This window comes from Coregonus clupeaformis, unplaced genomic scaffold (assembly GCF_020615455.1).
Source record: "Coregonus clupeaformis isolate EN_2021a unplaced genomic scaffold, ASM2061545v1 scaf0314, whole genome shotgun sequence".
Lineage (NCBI taxonomy): Eukaryota > Metazoa > Chordata > Actinopteri > Salmoniformes > Salmonidae > Coregonus > Coregonus clupeaformis.
Window position 1 is genome coordinate 373,021 of NW_025533769.1, and position 27,107 is coordinate 400,127.

The 27,107-nt window shown below is 43.9% G+C and overlaps 1 long non-coding RNA gene across 1 annotated transcript in view; it reads left to right on the plus strand.

Moving 5' to 3' along the window:
* The first annotated feature begins 5,515 nt into the window (after positions 1-5,515).
* The window catches only part of LOC121559835, a 35,006-nt gene continuing 13,414 nt past the window's right edge, over positions 5,516-27,107 (plus strand). The window contains exon 1 of the long non-coding RNA XR_006658529.1: positions 5,516-5,572. This is a non-coding gene — a long non-coding RNA (uncharacterized LOC121559835). The remainder of the gene's footprint in view (positions 5,573-27,107) is intronic.

Genomic DNA, 27,107 nt, shown 5'->3' on the forward strand with positions numbered 1-27,107 from the left:
GAAGAGCAGTCAAGACCCAGTTTCACAAAAATCACCTTAAGGCTAAGTTAATCGTTAGAAGCTTCGTACGAGCATCTTAACATTTCCGAGCCGTTTCCCAAAACCGCCTTTATTAACGTTGCACTTGAAATCGCTCGTAATCTAACTTTTGCCTCAGACCACTCCTAGAACAGCTAAGGGCGTCGTTAGATCACCGTTTGCCCTCCCGAGTCACTTTACACACAGAAAATCTCGCAAGCCTAAATTCCATCGCTATCGGGAAGAAAGAGAGAGAAAGAGAGAGAGAGACACAGAGGCCTAAGGGAGGGAGGTGGAGCAAGCATCATTTATCAGTACACTAATATATATTTATTATAAATTAATAATCCATATAATTATATATACTGTACATGACATCATCTTTATCTTTCTCAACAACAGACATTTCTCTTCAATCTCCACCTGAGAGTCTGGATTGGTCTGACTGACTCTGTTAATTAACCTTGAAATTGTTGAATGGCACACCACTGACCACAGGATGAGAGATTTGACCATTTTACCTTGTGATATGGAGATTTTGAAAACAAATGATATATTGCTTCCAATCATGTTCATAAAAAGTTATGTTTCCCCTCATAGATGTCATTCCATGAGAACTATAGATGTATCAACCAATAGCTATTTGAAAAATGAAAATGTCATGGAAATAACAATAATATTTTGTTGATGGCCCACTTTGGATAATGGATGCACATCTTAGAGACTGAGGATTTAAAATTGAATTTGTATTACAGTTTTTTACGATTGCTTACACACTAAAATTTTACTTTTCCCACAATTAGCAAAACCTTACACTCAAGGAGCAAAACACAAGGCTATATTTGCACAACTGTAAGCACATTGTCAGCTTCACACTATCGGCAAAACATTACACACAGTGATTTGCAAAACACTAAACACACTTGTATACATCAGACACAGAAGTATATCATGATGTCACTTCCTTGCAATTCCAAAGCACTGACTGTCAAATTACCACACCTATGAGCCAATCTGTTAAACACAGCCATCAGGTGCACAAACACATGATTGCTAAATTGTAGACACACCAATCAGGTTTAAGCACTATAAAAATGCAGCTGGTAGGTTCACCTGCCTTCAACCAAAATGGAAGGAGTCAGAAGAAGAGTGAGGGTGAGAGGAGGAGTACACAGAGGAGGAGAAGGAGGTAGAGGAAGAGGCAGAGGCCGAGCCAGAGGTCGAGGAAGACCTGAAGCAGGAGGAGAACGTGCACAAAGAAGAAGAGGACCAAACTTATTAAATGACATTCGTGCAACACTAGTGGACCATGTTGTGAACCACGGATTGACGCTGAGGGAGGCTGGACTGAGAGTTCAGCCAAATCTTAGCAGATATACAGTGGCATCTGTCATAAGGACTTTTCGACAGGAAAACAGGTGAAAGAAGATCTGTCTACAGTTACAGTAATCAGCCGCTAATTGTATGCACCATATCAGCACTTGTGATACCCCTTCCTGTGACATTGTACAGTAAGTTACATGTATTATTCTCTACATAGGATTGAGGGTCGGGAACGACAAGGAGAAAGGGGGCCCATATTCACGCAAGAACAAGAGAGAGAGATAATAAACATGGTTTTGGCCAATAATGCTATCAGGCTCAGAGAACTACAAGCCAACATTATCGGTGACCAGGCCATTTTCAATAATGTCCATCAGGTCTCTCAGTCAACAGTGGCACGCATCCTGAAAAGTCATCAGGTTCAAATGAAACAACTTTATCGAGTGCCTTTTGAGCGGAATTCAGAGAGGGTCAAACGGCTGCGGCATTAGTATGTGGAGGTTTGTATTGTTCACTTTAGCACTGTGATGTTGCATACTGCACACATGACTTTTTTACATTGACTGTATACTAGACCTATCCTGAACTACACAATCTTGTCTTTCACTGTATTTCAGAGAGTTTTGCAGATGGATGCTGATGAAATCCTGCATGAATTCATATATATTGATGAGGCAGGGTTCAACCTCACAAAAGCAAGAAGGAGAGGCAGAAATATCATTGGCCACAGGGCTATAATCAATGTCCCAGGGCAACGTGGGGGTAACATCACCCTTTGCGCTGCCATTTCACAGCATGGGGTTCTCCTTCGTCATGCCAAAATGGGCCCTTACAACACACCTCACATTCTCGCATTTTTGGACCGATTGCACCACATCGTCACAGCAGGTAATGAAATGCACCAGATGCAATACACTGTCATCTGGGACAATGTGTCATTCCACCGCTCTGCTTTGGTCCAGAACTGGTTTCAACACCATCCACAGTTGACAGTACTATACCTTCCACCATACTCTCCGTTTCTAAACCCTATCGAATAGTTTTTCTCTGCATGGCGGTGGAAGGTTTACGATCTCCAGCCCCAGGCTCAGGTACCCCTCATTCAGGCCATGGAGGATGCCTGTGACCAAGTCCACGCCGCAGCTGTGCAAGGATGGATTCGACATTCAAGACGGTTCTTCCCGCGTTGTCTTGCTAATGAGGATATTGCTTGTGATGTTGATTAAATTCTCTGGCCAGATCCAGCTAGGCGAAGAGATAATGTATAGTATGTTAACTGTAGTATTTTCTGTACAATATTGTCAGTTTTTTTCAGATTATTTTTTATGTTTGTTGTTGTTGTTATTTACTGTAATTGTAACCTGTACTGGATACAGTATTTTACGTTTGTCTGTTGTTTGGTGAGCTAACAGTGTTATGCACACTACTGTAGTAGCATGAAAACTGGGACATGTTTTGTTGTGATTCTCCATGTTGACATGTTGACTGATTTGGGTATATGGAGAGAAATAAATGATATTTTCCTCAGTCTGCAGCATTGGTCTTGTGTAGTGTTTGTATAGTTGCACTTTCTCTGTGTACTTCATTTACAGTACTCTAATCACTGAGAATTAGACTTGCTAAAAGTGTTTTAGGTTAGCAACAGCAGTGTGTAACTGGTTCAAAAAGATTGAAGTCATATGAAATGTGTGTGTTTCGTATGGTAACAAAATATTGTTGTTATGAAGTTGTGTATAGTTTTGACAAAAGTGTTCCATTTTGCAAATGATCTGAAGTGTTGTGCTACTTTGGTGTAGGGTTGTGCTAATTGTGTGTAGTGTTTTGACAAATCGGCCCTGTTTTCAAAATTGTGCTTAAACAATTGAAAAAAACTGTATTATTTTACTGTTTTATTTCACTTTGTCCTTCATTGTTGGAGCTCGGAGCTCAATAATTTCACTGTACCCTATAATTACATCTGCAACCCTGTACATGTGACTATTCAACTGTAATCTAATCTAATTGAGGAGGATGTTTGTACCACAGTGTCTGACTGTCTGGTTCTCTGTGTTGTTTAGGTACTGGGGGGCAGGACAGCCTGATGATAGTGGTCAGTTCTCGGGGCAAGAGGGAATGTGTTGAGATATACTATGGACAAGACGACTCTGTAAAGACATGGCATGATGACAATTGTGGCACAAACCATAACTGGATCCGTGAGAAAATGATTTTATAATAACCTACTTTAGCCTCTCTCTACACTCTTGCTATCTAGAACCGAAAAGGGTTCTTCAGTTGTCCCCATAGGAGAACCATTTGAAGAACCCCTTTTGGTTCCAGGTAGAATCCTTTTGCATTCCCTGTAGAACCCTTTCCACACAGGGTTCTCCATGAAAACCAAAAGCGTTCTACCTGGAACCAATACCTATGGGGACAGCCACAGAACCCTTTTGGAATCCTTTTTTCTAAGTGTGTAGGTTTGAGAAGGAGGAGAGGAGATAGGGTTGAGAAGGAGGAGAGTAATCTAGGAAAGACTAATTGAGATAGAGCCTTAGTGTCAGAGAGACATAGAGGAGGAAGAAGAACATTAAGAGAATGAGGAAGAGAGAAAAAACAAGACAAATAATAGTTGTGTTTAGATTTAGAGGAGAGGATGTAGACATACTTTACTCTGGAAAATGACTCTTCATTATTTTATTAGAAACATGTCATGTGATTTGCCATAGGCTTAGTTTAATTATGAATAATGAATAATTATTAGCGAAAATCACTTTAATAATAAGAAGAATAAAGACACATATGAATAAATAAAGGAACAATGTCCTTTAACAAGGTCTGCCAGCTTCCTGATTGAATGTGATTGGATACTTAAAAGAGTGTCACCTGCAGTTGGGCACAGACAGAGGGCAGTACTGAGAGGACACACACATGCCACACACACACACACACACACACACACACACACACACACACACACACACACACACACACACACACACACACACACACACACGTGAAGTTCCCATTTTAAACCTCTGGTAAAGATGAAGACATAGATTTCCTCACACTGCTGTAACACACAGACAGCATAGATAGAAAAAAAGGACCTTATATGGCCATCGATGGCCAGTCACAGAGTACAAGCAACTTCCTTATGAATGATGCCACAAACAGGCCTTATGAAGTGATAGGCTGAAAGGCTGCACTCGTCACTACTTGTTGTCATGCAGCTATCATGTTATATCACTGTGTTTAGAATATCCTGTCATGTTTAACTTCCTGATTGAAGGTGATTGGATACTTAAAACATTCTATCAACTGCAGTGGACAACAGAAAGGTCCCTGGTGGAGACGCATATCAGACCAACTACTCAACTCCTTGTCAGTAAAGTTACAATCATACAGTAGATATTACCATTAGGAGTCAGTTAGAAGGGTAATCATACAGTTAGTTAAGATGGATGACTACATCAACAACCAGGTTATTGAATTAAATGAGATTATTGAAGAAAATGAGAACAGAGCAACGAGGAGAGTGAAGACTGAGACCCATCGCTCAGGTAAGAACTAAGAAAGCTCTCTATCACACACACACACACACACACACACACACACACACACACACACACACACACACACACACAGACAGACAGACAAAGACTTAAACACATGAATAAAAACACTGAAAAATGCTAACCAGCAAAATATAGTTTTAACCAAGTTTTGAGGCTATACATACAGTTTGTTAACAATATTGTTTACAAACAAATAATAAAAAGCTCATTTTGGGTTCTGATGGGGTACGTCTGTTGAACTAAGCTCATGAGGCATTTATAAGTTATCATCTTTAAGATTGGATTGGTAGACTTTATATCATAAAACAGCTCTGAGAAACGCTCCTATTGTGGCTGATTATGTCACACCCCCACGCTCTTATACGTGTGGTTGTGCGTGCACGTGCGTGTGATTGCGTGTGGGTGTTTGTGCATGTGCACGTGTGTGTGGGGGTATATGTGTGTGTGTGTGTGTGTTTGTGTGTCGGGGGAGTGGGTATATGTGTGTTCTCACATCGGGGGAGTGGGTATATGTGTGTTCTCACATCGGGGGAGTGGGTATATGTGTGTTCTCACATCAGTGTGTATCTCCTCAGGACCTGAGGATTCAGGGAGAAGACTCTACAGGATGGTTGCTGTGGGCTTTGGGATGCTGTGTGTTCTACAAGTCTCTCTCAACATCTCCCTGAGACTAGTCTGTGAGTGTATTGTTATCTAATCATTACACTATATCAGACTTTCACAACAAGGTCCTAACTTCACTTAGTTCCTCCTCTGTTCGACATGTTTATCGAACTTGCAAACCAAATCCAAGATAGTGTCCTCTTTCAGCAGACATTCTAGAGCAGTGTTTCTCAATCCTGGTCCCGGGGACCAAAAAGGGGTGCACATTTTTATTTTTGCCTTAGGGACTACACAGCTGATTCAAATGATCAACATATCATCACACTTTAATGATTTGAATCAGGTGTGTAATGCTAAGGTCAAAACAAAAATGTGCACCCCTTTGGGTCCCTAGGACCAGTGTTTTTTAAACCTCTTCTTGGGGACCCCCAGCTGTTCCTTGTGTATTTCAGGGCTAGCAGATGATTCCAATTGTCAACTAATCATAAATTCCTTGACTAGGTGAAATGACCTAGTTTAGGGCAACAACAACATTGTGAAATGTCTGGGGGTCCCAGAGGACCGTGTGTTTTTAACACCTGCCACTTACAGTAGCAGTATAAAATGATGTTTTCACCAGTAGCTAAACTACCAGTCAAATGTTTGGACACACCTACTCATTCCAGGGTTTATCTTTATTTTCACTATTTTCTACATTGTAGAATAATAGTAAAGACATCTAAACTATGAAATAACACATATGGAATCATGTAGTAACCAAAAAAGTGTTAAACAAATCAAAATATATTTTATATTTGAGATTCTTCAAAGTAGCCACATTTTGCCTTGATGACAGCATTGCACACTCTTGGCATTCTCTCAACCATGTTCATGAGGTAGTCACCTGGAATGCATTTCAATTAACAGGTGTGCCTTCTTAAAAGTTAATTTGTGGAATTTATTTCCTCCTTAATGTGTTTGAGCCAATCAGTTGTGTTGTGACAAGGTTGGGTTGGTATACAGAAGATAGCCCTATTTGGTAAAAGACCAAGTCCATATTATGGCAAGAACAGCTCAAATAAGCAAAGAGAAATGACAGTCCATCATTACTTTAAGACATGAAGGTCAATCAATCCGGAAAATTTCAAGAACTTTGAACGTTTCTTCAAGTGCAGTCGCAAAAACCATCAAGCTCTATGATGAAAATGGCTCTCATGAGGACCGCCACAGGAAAGGAAGACCCAGAGTTACCTCTGTTGCAGAGGACAAGTTCATTAGAGTTAACTGCACATCAGATTGCAGCCTAAATAAATGCTTCACAGAGTTCAAGTAACAGACACATCTCAACATCAACTGTTCAGAGGAGACTGTGTGAATCAGGCCTTCATGGTGGAATTGCTGCAAAGAAACCACTACTAAAGGACACCAATAAGAGAGACTTACCTGAGCCAAGAAACACGAGCAATGCACATTAGACCCGTGGAAATCTGTCCGTTGGTCTGATGAGTCCAAATAAGATTTTTGGTTCCAAACCACTGTGTCTTTGTGAGAAGCAGAGTATGTGAAAGGATGATCTCTGCATATGTATTTTCCATGTGAAGCATGGAGGAGGAGGTGTGATGGTGTGGGGGTGCTTTGCTGGTGACACTGTCAGTGATTTATTTAGAATTCAAGACACACTTAACCAGCAAGGCTACCACAACATTCTACAGCGATACACCATCCCATCTGGTTTGCCCTTAGTGGGACTATCATTTGTTTTTCAACAGGACAATGACCCAAAACACACCTCAAGGACTATTTGACCAAGGAGAGTGATGGAGTGCTGCATCAGATGACCTGGCCTCCACAATCACCTGATCTCAACCCAATTGAGATGGTTTGGGATAAGTTGGACCGCAGAGTGAATGAAAAGCAGCCAACAAGTGCTCAGCATTTGTGGGAACTCTTACAAGACTGTTGGAAAAGCATTCCAGGTGTAGCTGGTTGAGAGAATGCCAAGATTGTGCAAAGCTGTCATCAAGGCAAAGGGTGGCTACTTTGAAGAATCTCAAATATAAAATATATTTTGATTTGTTTAACACTTTTTTGGTTACTACATGACTCCATAGGTGTTATTTCATAGTTCTGACGTCTTCACTATTATTCTACAACGTAGAAAATAGTAAAAATAAAGAAAAACCCTTGAATGAGTAGGTGTGTCCAAACCTTTGACTGGTACTGTATATATATCAATCCTTTCCAGATAACAGAAACATCGGAGACTCTATGAAACTTTATAAAACGAATGTGACTAAAGAGAGAGACCAGCTGCAGATGAGTTACAGCAGGCTGACTGAAGAGAGAGACCAGCTACAAAGGGAGAGAGACAACTATCAGAAGAAGTTTGAAGGCAAGTGACGGAACTGGTATTCCTTTTGATGTCAATCCTCATCAAAATGGCAACCATAGAGCCTTTAGTAACTGAAACATTTTTTTTTCAATCATGTCAACTGTATAAAACCTTTAGGTAACACTTTTAGGATAACCCCAAGTAATTGTATTTATTTATTGTGTTGTATTCTTCAACAGAGCAAACCTGTTGTTCTAATGGATGGATGGGGTTTGAACGTAGCTGTTACTACATCTTCACTGAGAAGAACACATGGGATTACGCCAGAGAGAACTGTCTGAGGAGAGGAGCAGACCTGGTGATCATAGACAGTAAAGAGGAACAAGTGAGTGAGTGAGTGAGTGAGTGAGTGAGAGAGAGAGAGAGAGAGAGAGAGAGAGAGAGAGAGAGAGAGAGAGAGAGAGAGAGAGAGAGAGAGAGAGAGAGAGAGAGAGAGAGAGAGAGAGAGAGAGAGAGAGAGAGAGAGAGAGAGAGAGAGAGAGAGAGAGAGAGAGAGAGAGAGAGAGAGAGAGAGAGAGAGAGAGAGAGAGAGAGAGAGAGAGAGAGAGAGAGAGAGAGAGAGAGAGAGCGAGAGAGAGAGAGAGAGAGAGAGAGAGAGAGAGAGAGAGAGAGAGAGAGAGAGAGAGAGAGAGAGAGAGAGAGATTAACAATGTTGTTTTTTGTCACAACAACAGACATTTATCAATGGGTTTAAAACAGTCAGTCATGTCTGGATTGGTCTGACTGACTCTGTTACTGAGGGGACCTGGAAATGGGTGGACGGCACCCCACTGACCACCCCAAGGTAATATACTACTGCTCTAATAACACTGACCACAGTGTAAGAAGTAGGACTGATTCTCTGAGTTGTTCATATTCTAGGTTCTGAGAGAGTGGCCAGTCTAACTCTGTTGTTTCTACTGCAGCTATTGGAGGAGTGGAGAGCCTAACGGTGGTGGAGTGGAGAACTGTGTTGTGGTACCTTCCAGTTCATCAGGCGATAGATATTGGTGGGACTATGGGTGTTCCAATGCAGAAAACTGGATCTGTGAAAAAGGCTCTTTGTAGGTACTGCTGTTTAAGGAACTCTGAAGACTGATGATATATTATCTTAAAATGGCACTCTGAACTAGACGTAGGAGAGAAAAGCACGCACACACACACACACACACACACACACACACACACACACACACACACACACCCACACACACACACACACACACACGCACGCACACAAAACAAATTAGATATATATCACTCAATAGTTGTTGTCAATGTTAAGATTTACAGTTCATTATGTAACATTGCATGTAGGCTTACACAAATATCTCTCTCTACCTCTACCTCTTTTAATTAGGAACATGTCATGTGATTTGCCATGTGGGCTTCTGATAAGTTTATTAAAAAATTTTCTTGATTTTTTACATGATCAATTATCATAAATAATTTTTATAATAAGAGAACAGAAGCACAGATTATAAAAATAAAGGAACAATGTCCTCTGAGGTCTACCAGCTTCCTGATTGAATGTGATTGGATCTTTAAAAAAGTGTGACCTGCAGTTGGACACAAGCAGAGGGCAGAACAGAACTTAGAGGACACACAATGTTCGCAGGCAGACCGCACCTACGTCTTTGAAGTTCCCCTTCAAAACCACTGATAAGATGCAGACAGATTTCTCACACACACTTCTGAATATATCCTCACACTGATGTCACACACAGACAGCATATATAGAAAAAAAAGGACCCTATTTTGCCATCGATCAATCCATCAATCAATTTTATTTTATATAGCCCTTCTTACATCAGCTAATATCTCGAAGTGCTGTACAGAAACCCAGCCTAAAACCCCAAACAGCTAGTAATGCAGGTGTAGAAGCACGGTGGCTAGGAAAAACTCCCTAGAAAGGCAAAACCTAGGAAGAAACCTAGAGAGGAACCAGGCTATGAGGGGTGGCCAGTCCTCTTCTGGCTGTGCCGGGTGGAGATTATAACAGAACCATGCCAAGATGTTCAAAAATGTTCATAAGTGACAAGCATGGTCAAATAATAATCAGGTGGCCGGTCACGGAGTGCAAGACATAACGTGACTTCCTTATGAACAATGCCACAGACAGGCCTTGCGAAATATTACATCCTGCTTGAAAGTAATTGGATACTTTAAACATTCTATCAACTTCAGTTCACCGCTGTCAAGGTTTCGGCCGAGGCTGCTCCTCCTCCTTGTTCGGGCAGGCTTCGGCGGTCGTCGTCCCCGGAGTACTAGCTATCACCGTTTGATGTTTTCAATGTCTGTTTGGTTTTGTCTGATTGTGTACACCTGTTTCCTGTTTGGTTAATTATGTCTCCTATAAGTTTCTTGTTTGGTTAGTCTTGTGTTGTGTGTTATTGTTCGCCTGTCATCAGGTCGGCTCGTTGTTTGTTTGTTGTTTTCCCTGTCGTCGCACTGTACTGTTTTCGTGCGCCTTGGAATACTAGCCTTTTGCGCATTGTTGCGCATCGTCCGCCTCTTGTTTGTTTTGAGGCCAGTGTTTTGTATATTTTTGGTCGTGTTCAGTAAAATATTGGACTGAGCTTCTGTGTCTGCGTTTGACTCCTTCACCACATCTACATCAGCCGTTGTGATAGAATAACACACCCCCATGGAGTCAGCAGAAGCAGCGGCGGCACCCAAGTCGCTGGAGGAACGGATCAGCCATCAAGACACCATGATCTGGCGACTTGAGGCCGCCATGAACAAGGTGGCGAACACTCTGCACCGTTCGGTCACCAGAGAGGTGCCCACACCTCCGCACACCTTACCATCAACATCGACCAGTCCTCCTCTTCCAGCACTGGAACTCAGCGGTATTCGGCTCTCGCTCCCGAGGGCATATGATGGTACTGCAGCCGGATGTCAGGGGTTCCTCCTGCAGGTGGAACTCTACCTGGCCACCATACACCCGGCGCCCTCGGGATACGAGAGCGTCTCCGCCCTCATCTCCTGTCTCACCGGCAAGGCGTTAGAGTGGGCTAACGCCGAATGGAGGGGAATTGACGCCGCCACCATCACCTACGCGGAGTTCTCCCGCCGCTTCAGGGCCGTGTTCGACCATCCACCAGAGGGGAAGGCGGCGGGGGAGCGTCTGTTCCACCTTCGACAGGAGAGGAGGAGCGCACAGGAGTTCGCCCTGGAGTTCCGGACTCTAGCAGCGGATGCAGGGTGGAATGAGCGGGCCCTCATCGACCACTACCGATGTGGTCTGCGGCAGGACGTCCGTCGAGAGTTGGCCTGCAGGGATTCCCATCTTACCTTCGACCAGCTGGTGGACATGTCCATCCGGCTTGACACCCTGTTGGCCACCCGCGGACGCACCGAGTTGGCGCTAGAGAGAGGAGGAGGAGGAGCCAGAGGGGGGCTGTTCCCTGCACCAACTGTGGCCGTGGAGGGCACACTGCGGCTCGGTGCTGGGGAGGGTCTCCTAGGGGAGAGGACGACCGGCCACGCACTGGGGAGTCATTCCAGGTGAGTAGGCGTCCCACTTACCCAGAGCTCTCTGTAGTGCACGTCTGTTTACCTGTACATTTTCCACAGGTTGCACCTCATTCCCAGCATATGGCGCTAGTAGATTCAGGCGCAGCTGGGAATTTTGTTGATCGACAGTTTTGTTTAAAACTAGGAATTCCCCTTCTTCCAGTCGACGCCCCATTTCCTGTCCATGCTTTAGACAGCCGTCCCTTGGGATCGGGGTTGATTAGGGAGGTCACAGCGCCACTTAGGATGAGGACGCAGGGGGGTCATGAGGAAACTATTCAGGTATATCTGATTGACTCTCCTGCGTATCCGGTGGTGTTGGGGCTTCCCTGGTTGATTACCCATAATCCTTCTATTTCGTGGCAACAGAGGGCTCTTAAGGAGTGGTCTGCCCAGTGTGTGGGGTGATGTCTAGGTGTTTCCGTGGGGGCGACCTCGGTGGAGAGTCCAAACCAGGTGCCCGCACTGCACATTCCCCCTGAGTATGAGGATTTGGCAATCGTGTTCAGTAAATCGAGGGCGACCCAGTTGCCTCCTCATAGGCAGGGAGATTGTGCGATAGACCTCCAGGCAGGAGCAGCGCTTCCACGGAGCCATGTGTATCCTCTGTCTCAAGAGGAGAAGAGAGCTATGGAGACTTACATAGCCGAATCTCTGAGACAAGGATACATACGGCCATCCACTTCCCCTGCGTCCTCAAGCTTCTTTTTTTGTGAAGAAGAAGGATGGAGGTTTGCGCCCGTGCATTGATTACCGTAGTCTCAATCAGATCACGGTGAAATACAGTTATCCACTCCCGCTGATTGCGACTATTACGGAGTCATTGCACGGGGCGCGTTTCTTCACAAAACTGGATCTCAGGAGCGCATACAACTTGGTGCGCATTAGAGGGGGCGATGAATGGAGGACAGCATTTAGTACCACCTCAGGTCATTACGAATATCTCGTCATGCCATACGGGTTGATGAACACTCCTTCAGTCTTCCAATCCTTCGTAGATGAGATCTTCAGGGACATGCAGGGACAGGGTGTGGTCGTGTACATTGATGACATTCTGGTGTACTCTTCTACCCGAGCCGAGCATGGAGCCCTGGTGCGCCGAGTGTTGAGGAGGCTGTTGGAGCACGACCTGTATGTCAAGGCAGAGAAATGTCTGTTTTTCCAGGAGTCGATCTCCTTTTTGGGTTATCAGTTGTCTGCGTCAGGGGTGAAGATGGAGGTTGACCGAGTGTCAGCCGTGCGTAATTGGCAAACTCCAACCACGGTTAAAGAGGTGCAGCGGTTTTTGGGGTTTGCAAATTACTACCGGAGGTTTATCCGGGGTTTTGGACAGGTGGCAGCTCCCATAACGTCTCTGTTGAAGGGGGGTCCGGTGCGTTTGCAGTGGTCAGCCGAGGCGGACAGGGCTTTTGGGAGACTGAAGGACCTGTTTACTTCGGCTCCGGTGCTGGCGCATCCGGATCCCGCGCTACCATTCCAGGTCGAGGTAGACGCGTCTGAAGCCGGTATAGGGGCCGTGCTCTCGCAACGGTCTGGCACGCCACCGAAACTCCGTCCCTGTGCTTTCTACTCTAAAAAGCTCAGTCCGGCGGAGCGAAATTATGACGTGGGGGACAGGGAGTTGCTAGCCGTGGTACAGGCCCTAAAGGTGTGGAGGCATTGGCTTGAGGGGGCTCAACACCCTTTCCTCATTTTGACTGACTACCAAAACCTGGAGTACATCCGGGCAGCTAGGAGACTAAACCCTCGCCAGGCTAGGTGGAACATGTTTCTGGCCCGGTTCATTTTTAAGATCACGTACATCCCTGGGTCCCAGAACGGTAAGGCAGATGCCCTGTCCCGGCGGTATGACACGGAGGAGAGGTCCGTTGAGCCAACGCCCATACTACTGCCGTCTTGCCTGGTGGCACCGGTGGTGTGGGAGGTCGATTCCGAAATCAAGCGGGCGTTGCGTACCGATCCTAGCCCTCCACAGTGTCCTGTGGGTCGGACGTACGTTCCGCTCGAGGTTCGGGATCGACTTATATATTGGGCTCACACGTCACCCTCCTCTGGACATCCAGTATTGGCCGGACAGTGCACTGCCTTAGCACAAAATACTGGTGGCCAACGTTAGCCAGGGATGTGAGGGTTTATGTTTCCTCCTGCTCGGTGTGTGCCCAGTGTAAGGCACCCAGACACCTGCCCGGGGTAAGCTACAACCCCTGCCCATTCCACAACAACCCTGGTCTCACCTCTCGGTGGATTTTGTTACTGACCTTTCCCCCTCCCAGGGAAATACCACCATCCTGGTCGTTGTGGATCGGTTCTCGAAGGCCTGTCGTCTCCTTCCCATGCCGGGTCTCCCCACTGCCCTACAGACCGCTGAGGCACTATTCACCCACGTCTTCCGGCATTACGGGGTACCCGAGGATATAGTGTCTGATCGAGGCCCCCAGTTTACCTCTCGAGTCTGGAGAGCGTTCATGGAGCGCTTGGGGGTCTCGGTGAGCCTTACCTCGGGGTACCACCCAGAGAGCAATGGGCAGGTTGAACGGGTAAACCAGGATGTGGGTAGGTTTCTGAGGTCGTATTGCCAGGGCCGGCCGGAGGAGTGGGCGAGGTATGTTCCCTGGGCCGAGATGGCCCAGAACTCCCTTCGCCACTCCTCCACCAGACTAACTCCTTTCCAATGTGTATTAGGGTACCAACCGGCTCTGGCACCTTGGCATCAGAGCCAGATCGAGGCCCCTGTGGTGGATGAGTGGGTGCGGCGCTCGGAGGAGATGTGGAACGCTGCTCACGTACATCTGCAGCGGGCCATCCGTCGACACAAGGCGAGCGCCGATCTCCACCGCAGTGAGGGACCGTTGTACGCACCGGGAGATCGAGTCTGGCTCTCGACCAGAAACCTGCCCCTCTGACTGCCCTGCCGGAAGCTGGGTCGGCGGTTTGTGGGGCCTTTTAAAGTCCTGAGGAGGTTGAACAAGGTGTTACAGATTACAACTACCTATTGATTATAAGAATATTAACCCCTCGTTCCATGTGTCTCTCCTCAGGCCGGTGGTAGCTGGTCCACTCCAGGACTGTGAGATAGCAGAGACTCCTCCGCCCCCGCTGGACATCGAGGGGGCTCCGGCGTACACAGTTCGGTCCATCCTGGATTCGAGACGTCGGATGGGGGGTCTCCAATATCTCGTGGAGTGGGAGGGGTACGGTCCGGAGGAGCGGTGCTGGGTGGCGAGGAGAGATATCTTAGACCCGTCCCTTCTGACTGAGTTCCATCGTGGTCATCCCACGCGCCCTGCTCCGCGTCCTCCTGGTCGTCCCCGAGGCCGGGGTCAGCGGACGGCTGGAGCCGCGCGTCAAGGGGGGGGTACTGTCACGGTTTCGGCTGAGGCTGCTCCTCCTCCTTGTTCGGGCAGGCTTCGGCGGTCGTCGTCTCCGGAGTACTAGCTGCCACCGTTCGTTTTTTCTGTGTTTGTTTGGTTTGGTCTGTTTTGGTACACCTGTTTCTCATTTTGTCTTGATTATGTGTCCTTTAAGTTCTTGTTGTTTCTTTTTTGTGGTTGTGTGTAGTTGTTCCTTGTCAGCTGGTGCTTCCAGTCAGTTTATGCTCTATTTTGTATGAGATAGAGAGTCCGCACTTGTTGTGCGTGTTCTCAGTGTTTTGCATTTGTACGCTGTGTGCGTTATATTTCCTCGTGCCTCCGGCTCTGGTTGTAGCCGTTCATTTTTGTGGACTTTACTAAAGTATTTTTGGACTAGCATCTGTGTCCTGCCTCTGATTCCTACACCACACCTACGCCCGCTCTGACACTGTCCTGCAGAATGTTTATCATTTTTGGGAAATCCCTATCATTACAGATTCTATAATCAAGTAGGATGGGGAGAGTGGTGTAAAAAAATTGATATCAGAATAGAGCCCAGAAAAATGGAAGCACCGGAAAAATACCATATAGACTATAATCTAAATGATGAATGCTACAATAAAACGGATGGGGAGCATGATTTGGGAATGCGAACTCTGCTGCTGGCTCCCCTTCCTCTGCGGAAGATAGTTCCCGCTCAGCCCATAAATGCTGCTCTGGCACCCCAATGGTGGAACAAGCTCCTCACGACGCCAGGACAGCGGAGTACTACATTCCGGAGACATTTGAAACCCCACCTCTTTAAGGAATACCTGGGATAGGATAAAGTAATCCTTCTCCCTAAAAATAAATAAATAAGTAAAAATAAATTTGTAAAGTGGTTATACTGGTTATAGGGTGAAGTTGTTGCTTGGAGAGCGTTGCTAAATGACGTAAATTTAAATTTAAATGTAAAATGTAAGGGAAAGTGTGAGACCACATGGCACCTAAATAAAGATATATCCTGGAATGCAGATACCCCCCACAGAGCGGTTTATCAGGCAGCACGATCAAGTACTGGGGTAATAGCTACAATTGGAGGGCCGGATGACCCTGAGGAATGTGAGAAGCAAACACTGGCAATGCCATTAATTTTTCCTTATGAGGATCAATCGGTGGCAGTGGCAGATTTCTTTTGGGTATGTGGAGAACAAAAGATTAGAGCTACTTTGCCTAAAGGATGGAAGGGAGTATGTTCTAGAGTACAAATGCTTCAGGAGGTGGTTATATCAGAGTGGGAGGTAGACAAAATAACAAATAGGGATGCACAGAATAATAATAAAAGGGTAAAAAGATCATATGAACATGACCCCAGTGTATATTTAGATGGAATAGGTAAACCCAGAGGAATTCCAAATGAATATGAGGCAAGAGATTCAATTAAAGCAGGATTTGAATCAACAAAAACCTAGAATGGATCAATTATATTTATTATAATGAACAAAGGTTTATTAATTACACATACTCTGCATTATCAGCTCTAGGAGAGCAAGTACATGCTACTAGTAGAATAGCATGGCAGAATAGACAGGCTCTAAACTGGCTATTAGCAGAAAAAGGTGGAGTTTGTGTTCTTTTTGGAGATGAATGTTGTACTTTTATCCCCAATAATACTGCCCCGGATGGTTCTTTCACTTAAGCAATGACTAAGCTCAAAGGACTACGAAAAGAGGTTAAGGATAATGCTGGGTATGATACTCATGTTTGGGACTGGATGGAATTAACTTTGGGAAAATGGGGTGCAATGTTTACAAAAATGGCAATAATGATAGGAATGTCACTTGTAGTGATGGGAGTAGTGTTTTGTTGTATACTACCTCTGTTAAAATCACTTTTGATTCAAACCACAGTAAAACAAATGACTGTACAGACCATTGTTACTAGTTCAGCCAAAGAAATACACCCAGTTCAGGGAGCTCCAGGACAGTATGTAAATGAATATGGGAAGTTTTGTAATGTTAAAGGAGGACCAATGGACTGTCCATTTGGGAATCCTGAATGTTTGTATGGAGTTGTTCCTGGGGGTGGGTGGGCTTGCCATGGTTACAAAGCCCAATATAACAATTTGGAGGTTAATTTAGAGGAAAACCTTCCAGACTTGTAACCAATTCCTGACTGGGCTCTGGGTCCTCATCAGGATGGGTCAAGTAATGAGAAAGATATATTGGTTTAAATATATGCATGTAAAATGTAACCACATATGGCAAGGCTAAGAATAAGTAAATGCACATGCTTACATTCATTTTTAAAATTAGTCTTTGTATTTTTGGGACTTGTTGGAAGTCCCAAAAGGGGGGATTATATAGGAATATTTTATGTATCATTAAGACAAATGTAGGGAGATGCCAAAGGTAAAATATAATAAACATGTTTGATATTTTATAATCCAGATACATGCTTAAATAAGGAATATAGCCATGTAGTATATGCTGTGTTTTAAATGAATGTATGTGCTCTTTCACGAAAGCTCTCAACAGTATGCGTTACATTAGTTATTTTTTAAGAAGGGGCCTAAGCCACGCAGCCAATAGAATGATAGAATGAGAGGCTTCATATAGAAAAAAGCATTCATGACCTTTTGGAGTGGACATTGTGTGACAGCTGGACGTTGAAAAAGAAGGATGGTGTAGAACTAAAATAAGTTAGGAATTTGCCATAAGGGGGTAACCTAATATGCCATGTACACATGTTTGTGTATTTGTGTGTGTGTATAAAAGGGATGTCTAAGCCAGAGAGAGACAGTTGTTCCATGGAACATCTCGGCATCTGTTATTAGATAATAAAGGTCAAATTTTTGGATTCACAAGCTCCAGTTTCTTGAGAGATATTTTTGAGTTGATTACTTTTGAGTTAAATATTTCTACTACACTACTCAACTACTGGTCATTGAAGTTAGAATCATACAGTAGATATTACCATTACGAGTCAGTTAGAAAGGTAATGATAAGTAAGTTAACACTATAAGAGGTCAGACAGACTGAATTAGTTGATTAATTGATTGATTGGGGTAATCATTTATAGATTCGGCACAGTTAGTTAAGATGGCCAGCTACATCAACAAACAAGTGATTGATTTAAACGAAGTTACTGAAGAAAACCGGAACAGAGCAACGAGGAGCGTGAAGACTGAGACCCATCTCTCAGGTAAGAACTAAGAATTCTGTGCATCTTATTCTCTCAAACACAGGAGCTGAGGCACACAGGCAGGTCTGCCACGTACAAATGGAACACATTCACACACACACTAATACCACATAATGGAAAAACACTTGTACATTTTTTGGGGTTTCTGTCTTCTGTGTGGTTCAGTTGGTATGGAGCGCGGGGTTCAAAACCTGCTGGGGTCACGTACACTAAAATATATGCATTTAATGTATCTTTTCACTTTAGTTATTGGAACTATTTAAATAAGATTAATTTAAAATAAAAATTTTAAACAACAACACAGGGGACACCTCACCACTTTTTTTGCTAAACAGCTGAGAGACGGGGCTGGAGAAATGTAACCACTCTCAAATTTATAGAGAGAGCTACAGTATGTGTGCAAGACTGACCATTATAAGAATATTCTAAGATAAATACACAACACAGAGGACTAGAGGTCAAGAGGGAATCAATGGAAAGAGTTGTTGTTGTTTAGAATCTGTGTAGGGGTTCCAACCAGGGACTCACAGCTACATGTGGCAAGTTCTCATTGGTCCAAGTTGTCTATACATTGAGCCTGAAACGGGATTCTTGGTATTTGGCCATTGGCCCAATTTTATTGCAAGGAATTCTAATTGGTCAGCCACATGCTAGGATTGAGGCTATAAACCTCATCCTGTCTCTTTGTTCAGTGGAGAAACACTGAGGACAGGGAAGAATGAACATCTGCCATCTACTTTCCAGCATAACGACTATGATTTGTTCTCTTTGAATAAATATATTTTTCTCCCCCTGATTTGCTTTGGGGTCAGTGTTATTGAAGAATAACATCAACTGCTAACACCATTCATGATCAAAATGATAGTACGAACCATTTGAGGCTATACAGTGCTTGTTTACAATTCCATTGTTTATAATTCCATCGTAAAACAAGCTTATATTTTCGGTTCTGATGGGGTTAGATAGTTAAACTAAGCTCATGAGGTATTTCTAAGTTAATTTTTTCAAGAATCAATAGGTAAATATCACTAATTTAAATTGATGTTTAATAAATGGATATAGCAATTGCAGATTGCCCCTTTAAATCATGCTACAGCTATATTTTGTATCTTTGGTCCTTTTTTCTTCATTCAGTAGCTTCCTGTTTATCAGACTTGCCATGACTACGCTCTTGAGCAAACTGTTGCTGCCAACCCACAATTGGGGGAAAACCAATGACATATTGGAAATGTTAGGTTCTCAGAATTAGTTAAGGATTTGTGGGATGACGTGTGTTCTGTTTTAATCTAAATCATTAGTGATGATGGTGTGTGTGTGTGTGTGTGTGTGTGTGTGTGTGTGTGTGTGTGTGTGTTCCTCTGGAGATGGAAAACCAGCCTGGTTGCCGTGTGTTTTGGAGTGCTGTGTGTTCTACAAGTCACTCTTAACATCTCCCTGAGGCTGGCTTTCTGTGAGTGAGATTGGGCCCCTATTTGGCCATTGATGGGCAGTCATGGAGTACAAGGCATAACGTCACTTCCTTATGAAAAATGCCACAGACAGGCCTTGCCAAATATTACGTCCTGCTTGAAAGTGATTGGACACTTAAAACATTCTATCAACTGCAGTGCACCACAGACAGACATCAGAGAGGAACCAATAGAGACGCATATCAGAGCAGCTACTCAACTACTGGTCATTGAAGTTAGAATCATTCAGTAGATATTACCATTACGAGTCAGTTAGAAAGGTAATCATAAGTAAGTTAACACTATAAGAGGTCAGACAGACTGAATTAGTTGATTAATTGATTCATTGGGGTAATCATTGATATTAGGTACAGTTAGTTAAGATGGCCAGCTACATCAACAAACAGCTGATTGAATTAAACAAAGTTACTGAAGAAAACCGGAACCGAGCAACAAGAAGCGTGAAGACTGAGACCCATCGCTCAGGTACAAAGAATGATCTCTATCTTTCTCTCTCTCACACGCGGATGCAGGCAGGTATGAATGCACGCACGCACGCACGCACACAAAAACACACACACACACACACACACACACACATTATAGTAAAACACACGTTTTTGGTTCTGTCAAATCAAATCGAATCAAATCAAATCAAATTTTATTGGCCACATGCGCCGAATACAACAGGTGCAGACATTACAGTGAAATGCTTACTTACAGCCCTTAACCAACAGTGCATTTATTTTTAACAAAAAATTAAAAATAAAACAACAACAAAAAAAGTGTTGAGAAAAAAAGAGCAGAAGTCAAATAAAATAACAGTAGGGAGGCTATATATACAGGGGGTTACCGGTGCAGAGTCTTCTGTGTGGTTCAGTTGGTACGGAGCGTGGGGTTCAAAACCTGCTGGGGTCACGTACACAAAAATGTATCAATTCAATTTAATTTTTTTTACTTCCATTTTTGAAACTATTTGGAACTATTTAAAGATGATCAATTGAAAATAACCTTTTTAAACAACAACACAGTGGACACCACGCCACTGTTTTTGGTAAACAGCTGAGGGACGGGGCTGGAAAAATGTAAACACTCTCAAATTCATAGAGAGAGATATGTATGCAAGGACTGACCATCCACAAGATCAAAATGATAGTTTTAACCATCTGAGGCTATATGGTGTTTGTTTACAATTCCATCGTGAAACAAGCTGACATTTTGGGTTGTGTTGGGGTTAGACGGTTAAACTAAGCTCATGAGTCATTTACAGTATAAATTATATTCTTCAAAAATCAGTGGGGAAATGTCATAAATTGTAAAGCATTTTTTTATATATTTTTTATATAGAAATCACAGATTGCGCATTTTAAATCATGCTACAGCTATATTGTGTAATTTTGGCAATTTCTTCATACAGTAGCTTCCTGTTTTTCATATTTGAGATGACTGCAAGCTTGGGCAAACTGTTGCTGCCAACCCTCAATCTCAATATAGTCCCAAATGCTACCCTATTAGCACAGTTGCCTTTACCAGGGCCCACAGGGCTCTGTTCAAACGTAGTGCACCATATATGGAATAGGGTGCCATTTGGGACTTCCCCTTTTCTAATGCACTATTTTTGCCCAGGGCCCATGGAGCAGATATACTGTATATGTTTTATTATTTACATTTTACATTTCAGTCATTTAGCAGACGCTCTTATCCAGAGCGACTTACAGTTAGTGAGTGCATACATTTTTTTTGTTTTTTTTTCATACTGGCCCCCTGTGGGAAACGAACCCACAACCCTGTCGTTGCAAACACCATGCTCTACCAACTGAGCTACACGGGACTATTATTATCACAATGTAGTTAAGTGATGACAAAGCAAGTATCACAATTCCAGAAATGTTTCAATATTTTTTGACACACAAAAACACACCCATTGTAATTAAGTAGCACAAAGAAATGTGCACCCTGTTCACAATGGTCTATTCTTTTGTGGCGCGTGAGTTTCAAGTTTGGGGAAGTTCACCCTAGCATTTCTATTGATCTGCGTGCCAGTTATGATTTTCATGTGTATTTTCGTGGAACAGTTTAATTTCAGTAACGTTTTTGTTTCTCAAAATCAACCAGCCTCTGCCAAATGGACACATTGATACACCTTGATTGGCTTAATAAATTAACGCATGGAACTAAGCAATATAGCCTATAGGCCAATGTAGCAGTAGTATAACTTCCATTGTCAACTAAGTACAAATGCATAAACCCCACAAATACAAACAGAAAATATCCTGATGAAAATGCAGGTTCTTTCAATCTCATTCTCCTCTTTACTCTACCTGTCTGCCTCCCTTTCGGTCTTGACTTGCGCTATCACTAATGAAGTGCAACGTTGTATCAAATCAATCAGTTAGTGAAGGGCAACATTGTATCAAATCAATCAGTTAGTGAAGTGCAACGTTGTATCAAATCAATCAGTTAGTGAAGTGCAACGTTGTATCAAATCAATCAATTAGTGAAGAGCAACGTCGTATCAAATCAATCAGCAATCAGTTAGTGAAGGGCAACATTGTATCAAATCAATCAACTGGGTCCGGCCAAATGAATGTATATACAGTGGGGAGAACAAGTATTTGATACACTGCCGATTTTGCAGGTTTTCCTACTTACAAAGCATGTAGAGGTCTGTAATTTTTATCATAGGTACACATCAACTGTGAGAGACGGAATCTAAAACAAAAATCCAGAAAATCACATTGTATGATTTTTAAGTAATTAATTTGCATTTTATTGCATGACATAAGTATTTGATCACCCACCAACCAGTAAGAATTCCGGCTCTCACAGACCTGTTATTTTTCTTTAAGAAGCCCCCCTGTTCTCCACTCATTACCTGTATTAACTGCACATGTTTGAACTCGTTACCTGTATAAAAGACACCTGTCCACACACTCAATCAAACAGACTCCAACCTCTCCACAATGGCCAATACCAGAGAGCTGTGTAAGGACACAGGGATAAAATTGTAGACCTGCACAAGGCTGGGATGGGCTACAGGACAATAGGCAAGCAGCTTGGTGAGAAGGCAACAACTGTTGGCGCAATTATTAGAAAATGGAAGAAGTTCAAGATGACGGTCAATCACCCTCGGTCTGGGGCTCCATGCAAGATCTCACCTCTTGGGGCATCAATGATCATGAGGAAGTTGAGGGATCAGCCCAGAACTACACGGCAGGACCTGGTCAATGACCTGAAGAGAGCTGGGACCACAGTCTCAAAGAAAACCATTAGAAACACACTACGCCGTCATGGATTAAAATCCTGCAGCGCACGCAAGGTCCCCCTGCTCAAGCCAGCGCATGTCCAGGCCCATCTGAAGTTGATGATCCAGAGGAGGAATGGGAGAAGGTCATGTGGTCTGATGACACAAAAATAGTGCTTTTTGGTCTAAACTCCACTCGCCGTGTTTGGAGGAAGAAGAAGGATGAGTACAACCCCAAGAACACCATCCCAACCGTGAAGCATGGAGGTAGAAACATCATTCTTTGGGGATGCTTTTCTGCAAAGGGGACAGGACAACTGCACCGTATTGAGGGGAGGATGGATGGGGCCATGTATCGTGAGATCTTGGCCAACAACCTCCTTCCCTCAGTAAGAGCATTGAAGATGGGTCGTGGCTGGGTCTTCCAGCATGACTATGACCCGAAACACACAGCCAGGGCAACTAAGGAGTGGCTCCGTAAGAAGCATCTCAAGGTCCTGGAGTGGCCTAGCCAGTCTCCAGACCTGAATCCAATAGAAAATCTTTGGAGGGAGCTGAAAGTCCGTATTGCCCAGCGACAGCCCCGAAACCTGAAGGATGTGGAGAAGGTCTGTATGGAGGAGTGGGCCAAAATCCCTGCTGCAGTGTGTGCAAACCTGGTCAAGACCTACAGGAAAAGTATGATCTCTGTAATTGCAAACAAAGGTTTCTGTACCAAATATTAAGTTCTGCTTTACTGATGTGTGAAATACTTATGTCATGCAATAAAATGCAAATGAATTACTTAAAAATCATATAATGTGATTTTCTGGATTTTTGTTTTAGATTCCGTCTCTCACAGTTGAAGTGTACCTATGATAAAAAATTACAGACCTCTACATGCTTTGTAAGTAGGAAAACCTGCAAAATCGGCAGTGTATCAAATACTTGTTCTCCCCACTGTATATAGGTCCGGCCGGAAGCTGACGCTAGAGAACTTGCAACATTTAATAAACTAGCCTATTCCGGGCCCTCAGAGTTTTTTGTGCTACTGAGCTCGGGACAGATACAGCTGTTTTCATGCAAAGGGAGATCAGGTATTTTATGACATTTCCACTGGATATATGCTGTCTTCAGAACATGACATTTTGCTGTTTCATACCGTGGACTGGTGTTTATCGAAAGGTAGAGTGTTGTAAAGGTCTCTGACCTCCTCGCTGTAGGCCGTCTTATCGTCGTCGGTGATTAGGCCTACCACCGTCGTGTCGTCAGCAAACTTAATGATGGTGTTGGAGTTGTTCGCGGCAACGCAGTCATGGGTGAACAAAGAGTACATGAAGGGACTAAGCATGCACCCCTGAGGGACCCCATGTTGAGGGTCAGTGTGGCGGATATGTTGTTGCCTACCCTCACCACCTGGGGGCGGCCCATCAAGAAGTCCAGGATCCAGCTGCAGAGGGAGTTGTTTAATCCCAGGGTCCTTAGTTTAGTGATGAGCTTGGAGGGCACTATGGTGTTGAACACTGAGCTGTAGTCAATGAACAGCATAGAGATTGCATCATCTGTGGATCTGTGGGGAGGTATGCGAATTGGAGTGGGTCCAGGGTGTCTGGGATGATGGTGTTGATATGAGCCATGACCAGCCTTTCAAAGCATTTCATGGCTACAGGTGTGAGTGCTATGGGGCGATAGTCATTTAGACAGGTTAACTTGGCATTCTTGGGCGCAGGGACTATGGTGGTATGCTTGAAACATGTAGGTGTTACAGACTGGGTCAGGGAGAGGTTGAAAATGTTGTTGAAGACACTTGCCAGTTGCTCAGCGCATGCTCTGAGTACTCGTCCTGGTAATTCGTCTGTGAATGCTAACCTGTTTAAAAGGTCTTAGTCATGGAGAGCGTGATCACACAGTTGTCCGGAACAGCTGGTGCTCTCCTGCATGGTTCAGTGTTGCTAGCCTCAAAGCAAGCATAAAAGGTACACTATATGACCAAAAGTATGTGGACACCTGCTCGTCGAACATCTAATTCCATAATCATGGGCATTAATATGGAGTTGGTCCCCCCTTTGCTGCTAGAACAGCCTCCACTCTTCTGGGAAGACTTTTCACTAGATGTTGGAACATTGCTGCGGGGACTTGCTTCCATTCAGCCACAAGAGCATTAGTGAGGTCAGGCACTGATGTTAGGCGATTAGGCTTGGCTCGCAGTTGGCGTTCCAATTCATCCCAAAGGTGTTCAATTGGGTTGAGGTCAAGGATCTGTGCAGGCCAGTCAAGTTCTTCCACACCGATTTCGACAAACCATTTCTGTATGGACCTCGCTTTGTGCACAGGGGCATTGTCATGCTAAAACAGCAATGGGCCTTCCCCAAACTTTTGCCACAACGTGGGAAGCACAGAATCGTCTAGAATGTCATAGTATGCTGTAGCGTTAAGATTTCCCTTCACTGGAACTAGGGGGCCTAGCCCGAACCATAAAAAACCGTCCCAGACCATTATTCCTCCTCCACCGAACTTTACAGTTGGCACTATGCATTCGGGCAGGTAACGTTCTCCTGTTATCCGCCGAACCCAGATTCGTCAGTCAGACTGCCAGATTGTGAAGTGTGATTCATCACTCCAGAGAACACGTTTCCACTGCTCCAGAGTCCAATGACAGCGAGCTTTACACCACTCTAGCCAACGCTTGGCATTGCGCATGGTGATCTTAGGCTTCTGTGCGGCTGCTCGTCCATGGAAACCCATTTCATGAAGATCCCGACGAACAGTTATTGTAATGATGTTGCTTTCAGAGGCAGTTTGGAACTCGGCAGTGAGTGTTACAATCGAGGATAGACGATTTTTACGCGCTTCAGCACTCGGCGGTCCCGTTCTGTGAGCTTGTGTGGCCTACCACTTTGCAGCTGAGCTGTTGTTGCTCCTATACATTTCCACTTCACAATAACAGCACTCACAGTTGACCGGGGCAGCTCTAGCAGGGCAGAAATGTGACTGTTTTGTTGGAAAGGTGGCATCCTATGATGGTGCCACATTGAAAGTCACTGAGCTCTTCAGTAAGGCCATTCTACTGCCAACGTTTCTATGGAGATTGCATAGCTGTGTCCTCAATTTTATACACATGTCAGCAACGGGTGTGGCTGAAATAGCCGAATCCACTCATTTGAAGTGGTGTTCACATACTTTTGTATATATAGTGTAACTAGCTAGTCTGGTAGGCTCGCGTCACTGGACAGATCGCTGCTGGGTTTCCCTTTGTAATAGTTTGCAAGCCCTGCCACATCCAACGAGCGTCAGAACCTGTGTAGTAGGATTCGATTTTGGTCCTATATTGAAGCTTTGCCTGGTGGTTCATCCGAAGGGGTAGCAGGATTTCTTATAAAGGTCTGGATTTGTGTCCCACTCCTTGAAAGTGGCAGCTCTAGCCCTTAGCTCACTGCCGATATTGCCTGTAATCCATGGCTTCTGGTTGGGATATGTACGTCTGGTCACTGTGGGGAAGATGTCGTCGATGCACTTATTAATGATGCCGGTTACGGATGTGGTAAATTCTTCAATGCCATAGGATGAATACCAGAACATATTCCAGTCTGTTGTAGAGAAACAGTCCTGTAGCTTAACATTCACTTCATTGCACCACTTCTGTATTGAGCGCATCATTGGTACTTCCTGTTTTAGTTTTTGCTTGTAGGCAAGAATCAGGAGGATAGAGTTATGGTCAGATTTGCCAAATGGAGGGCAAGGAAGAGCTTTGTATGTGTCTCTGTGTGTGGAGTAAAGGTGATTTAGAGTTTTTTTCACTTTCAGTTGCACAGGTGACGTGCTGGTAGAAATGAGGTAAAACAGATTTCAGTTTTCCGCCGCCACCGTTCTGTCCTGCCGGTGTATAGAAAAAACTGCTGGATTCATATTTACCATGTACTTGTTCAGCCACGACTCTGGGCATACTTGTATTTCACTGTACAGCCTTACCTATGGATTGTGGATCAATGAAAGGGGGTGTCAGTCTACTCAGTTACACACACAGAACACAACTGTGAAGTGTTTACACAAATATTAGGATTGTGGGTTAGTTAGATCACAAACATGTCTAAACTACAGTTGTTGAGTGAAAACAGAAAGAAGACAAAGGACAAAGAGATCTGTCAGAAGATGGGAACAACAAGCAGGATCATGTGTACATCACTGTTACGAAATCAAAGCATCGCTGAATCATCCATGCTGTGGGTTTCAGATAAATAGAAGCATCATTTACTTTTTTAAAAGTTCAGTGTAGGAGGAAATGGACTTGTGGAAGTGACTCAATACTGTGGAAGAGCCACAACTAATGTTTACTCATAGTGACGCAAGAAAACATACCGATTTCGAATGATTCACAGCTGTAATTGCAGCAAAAGGTACTTCCACCAAGTATTAACTCAGAGGGGTGGAGACGTATCCAATTATGATATTTCAGTTTTCTTTGTTCTCTAACTTTCTTTCACTTAGAAAATGTGCAGTATGTTGTGTAGATCTGTAGAAAAGAAATCGAATTAAACC